This window comes from Oncorhynchus mykiss, chromosome 28, assembly GCF_057628025.1.
Source record: "Oncorhynchus mykiss isolate SJ-2025 chromosome 28, ASM5762802v1, whole genome shotgun sequence".
Classification (NCBI taxonomy): domain Eukaryota; kingdom Metazoa; phylum Chordata; class Actinopteri; order Salmoniformes; family Salmonidae; genus Oncorhynchus; species Oncorhynchus mykiss.
Window position 1 is genome coordinate 36365956 of NC_143049.1, and position 4175 is coordinate 36370130.

The 4175-nt window shown below is 45.3% G+C and overlaps 1 pseudogene; it reads right to left on the bottom strand.

Annotated features, from left to right (window-relative positions):
- Positions 1-983: 983 nt before the first annotated feature.
- On the bottom strand, positions 984-2641 carry LOC110508240 (uncharacterized; annotated as a pseudogene).
- Between the last annotated feature and the right edge of the window lie 1534 nt (positions 2642-4175).

The following is a 4175-nucleotide window of genomic DNA, read 5'->3' on the forward strand; positions in this document are numbered from 1 at the left end:
TGGCTCTAGACCTGGAGGTAGATTACCCAGGTCACTGCTAGAAGCCACTGCACAGAGTACAGTAGTTTACACCGATCTCCAGTTTCTATTTCAGCCTCAGTGTTGTCATAGAGACAGGCACAGCTAAACGTCTGAGCAGGGTTTTATTAGAATTAAGATGTTGTCAGTTTGGGGATTGCATCTGCCAATTAACTATATCTTATGATAAAGATAACTGAATGTTGATATTGTACATTACAACTTTTAGATTCTGTCTCTTTTCTCCGTAGAGTTGATTTCCAAATAAATATTCTCATGATACTTTTCAGCCAGGCTAGGCGTAAGATGAAGTGAGGGATGTAATTCCACTTAGCACAGTTGTATGGCCATGGTCATCAAACCAGAAATAGGATATACTACTGACAAACCGTAACCGACTGGTTGGCTAAATGGGATCCACCAAATGTCTGAATGGTGATTGGCCTGCCACACTCTCCCGAAGTGTTGGGGATACTTGCTCAAACCTGCCATGTCCCTATTTTATCAGCAAAGTAAAACTCCGTTGCTAATCTTGTTTACAAACCACTACGATGCAAAATGGCTATCTGACAAAGAAAGCATAGCTGACTTCATTTTTACTGTAACACATTTTTTCTTTCACAAACACTGATGATGTATGATGTGACACAGTCATAAAGCCATCTAGGTCATAAGCTGTTTCTGTCCACAACTTTGTTATTCAATTGTATATTAAATATAGTATTGCATTAATGTCTCTTAAATGCTAGAATCCAAGAGATATAGAACCAACATTTTAAAACCCACATTTTGAGAAGTTAAAAATATTCAGTACATCTTTTTGAAAATGTAATAATGTAAGAAACAACTTGTTATCCCTCCCCCCTCAGACCAGTCAGTGGGCAACGGAGGCCTATAGAGCAGTCAGGAAAAAGATGACACAACCTACCCTAGTCTCAATATCTCCCTTCAAGACCCGCATAACCTCAGTATCTAAGTTCAACAGAGCGAAGTCTCCTCCTAGCCTTCGACGCTCCCATGTCGGGATGCAAAAGAAACCCGGAGAAGGTGGAGTCGTTGGTGTTGTCTGCATACACCCCCCCCCCCCCCCTCCAAACTCCTCCATAGATCTGCAGCCACACCTCGTCCCCAGACTCCAGCCTCAGTGTGATAGCCCCAGAGGCATGGTCATCATTGCCCTTGTAGTACTGGTTATAGGTGAACATGATGGGCTTGTCGTTCTTGAACAGGCTCACCCGAGGATCTTTGGTGTAGACGGTGAGGTGGTACGTGAAGAAGTAGACCCCAAGGAGGGAGCAGTGGAACTTCCTGCTCACGTCATCGTAGTGGCGCTGCTCGTTGTGAAAGAATTTGTTGAAGTGGATGGGCACGTTGGAGGCAGGGACGGGATCTGTCAGGCCCACGCTGAAGGAAGAGTGATACGGCAGGACACTCTCGCCCTACGCCCCCTTCAGACCAGGGTTGCTCGGGAAACCACAAGGACCCAGAGGGCCGTTGTCGCCAGGCTCTCCATTCTCACCTGGTTCACCTGAACACACAAAGACCAGAGTCAGGGAGGATTTAGATGTGTTAAGGGTTGCGTCAATCGAATCTGGTATCAAGATAAATATGACATTGAGTCACCGATTGTATAAAATGTATTTTTTATTAGCTAAGCAATAAGTGGTAAATGCAATTTTCGTATATACGGGTTCGCTGTAACACCACGCAGGGTAGAACAGAGTTGTTCCTGACAAAGTTATTATAATATACTCTGACAGAAGTAGTTCCTTCTTCCGAGCCGGCCTGTCACAGAGTAGAGACTGGGCGTGGTTTAAACTCACCCAGCCTATCGTTGATTGTTGGCGCACGAGCTGGTCCCAGCCCCCTAGGCGCTTCAGCGGTCAGTCATTGTAGTTGTGAAGAATATCTATGCGCTCATACACTTGATACAGTTATCACACACCTGGCTCCTGTTATCTAACAAAAGACCGTTTGTTCCCTACACTACGTTCTGTATGTGTCCCTCGCAACTAATTGCACAGTTCCTGTCTTTATGTTATTCTGTATTTTTCCATCATGAGAAAGGCCCATGGCCCTGAAACTGTTAATGTCTCAAGTCAGCTATGTTGCATAACACATACAACCACACAAGCCAACAGCAGATAATATTCAATCACATATGATATGGTAACGGGCTATAGTGGATAACACAGAACCTCACAGATGTCTGTATTGATGTTAATTGACTGTGCCTCATGGATAAAAATGACAAGTAAGTCATTGTGGGTTACTGTGATTAGATTTACTGTGAATTTTAGAAGATGTACCTGGCAGCAGCCGTATCCGTTTCCTGTATCTCCTTTCTCTCCTCGTAGGCTATCATGCCCATCTCTCCCGTCTCTCCCTTGTTTCCCACTGTGCCCTGAAGTGCCTGGCACTCCTCCCATCCACATGGCACAAGGTTGCCGGTTGTTAGGTGGTCCAACTTCTGTCTCTCGGGCTCTGCCACCTCCTCCGCTGCAGCCTCGTCATCTTCTGCAGCCGCCTCCTCGGCTGGTTCCTCTACTCCATCTTCCTCATGAGCCAGGCTCAAGTCCCCGGCCAGCAACAGGCCCAGAAGAAGGCTCCCCAGCAGCATCATGGCTCTTTCTATATAACCGCTCAACCTATAATCTTTGACACCAATGGAACATTAAACATACACACACTGTGATCTCTCACATTGGGACAAGGCAGCACCCCCCCCCCCCCCCCCCCCCCATCCCAAAGACAAGGATTCGTAAATACACTGAACAGAAATATAAATGCAAAAAGTGTTGGTCCCATGTTTCATGAGCTGAAATAAAAGATCCAAGAAAGGTTTTGTGCCCATATTTGATAGTCCATCCACCTGACAGCTGATTAAAAAGCATGATCATTACGGTTTTCTGACAGTTTGTCCAGAAATTCTTTGGTTGTGCAAACCCACGGTATTATCAGCTGTCCGGGGGGCTGGTCTCAGATGATCTTGCAGGTGAAGAAGCCGGATGTGGAGGTCCAGGGCTGGCGTGGTTACATGTGGTCTGTGGTTGTGATGCCGGTTGGACGTACTGCCAAATACTCTAAAATGACATTGGAGGTGGCTTATGGTAGAGAAATGAACATTCAATTCTAGAACTTGAGATTATAGCATTGTGTTATGTGACAAAACTGCACATTTTAGTGCCATTTTATTGCCCCCCCCCCCCCCCCCCCCCCAGCACAAGGTACACCTGTGTAATAATCATGCTATTCAATCAGCTTCTTGATATACCACACCTGTCAGGTGGATGGCTTATCTTGGCTAAGGAGAAAGGCTCACTAAGAGGGAAGTAAAAAATGTGTGCACAACATTTCTGAGAAATAAGCTTTTTGTGCATATGGAACATCTCTGGGATCTTTTATTTCAGCCAATGACACATGGAACTAACACTTTGGTCCGGTGTAGTTTTCCCCATGGACAGATATTGCCATTTTGATCTGTGAAAGGATTAATGTTGTTGCTGATAAAGTACTGTTTCCCCCAAATAGCTGACAACTACATCATCACATGCTGCGGCAATATCTGTAAACCTGCTTCAAAGGTCAAAGGTTGCGGTCCCTTACCTGGTCTATGTTTGTCCCCCTCGGAGAGACGAGTGTTCAGTGGCGTCCCCTCAGACAACGAACCTCACTCAGCGCAGCAGTGTGTCACGGTCCAGTAGTCTTGTGGCTAGTGTCCTTGGATGACATGTGTAACTGATTGCCTGTCATACTCTATTTATCTCTGTCCCACATTATTTATGAACCCGCTGATCCAAAACGGCAGTATGACTTACAGAGCCCCTCCCCCTTAACCCCTTAACCCCTGGCAGTCCACCCTTCGACTCTCTGCCAGTCTAGTCACACTGTCAATGGTAGGGGGATTTAAGGTGACCGATTTCTCCCCTTAAACAGCATGTTGTGTTTGTTTGTTTTTTACCTGGTGAAACTTTTGATGAACGTGTGCCAATGTTTGTTTCTTGATGCATTTTCATTGTCTTTTCAAATGTTTGCAGTGCAAAACCACATGATGTGAATAATCTTGTTCCACGACTAACAACACGCAAAGCTCTCTTTGTTTGTTTGCCTTGTCATGTAGACTTGGTGTTGGAAGACCAATTTGACAAATTTGTGGT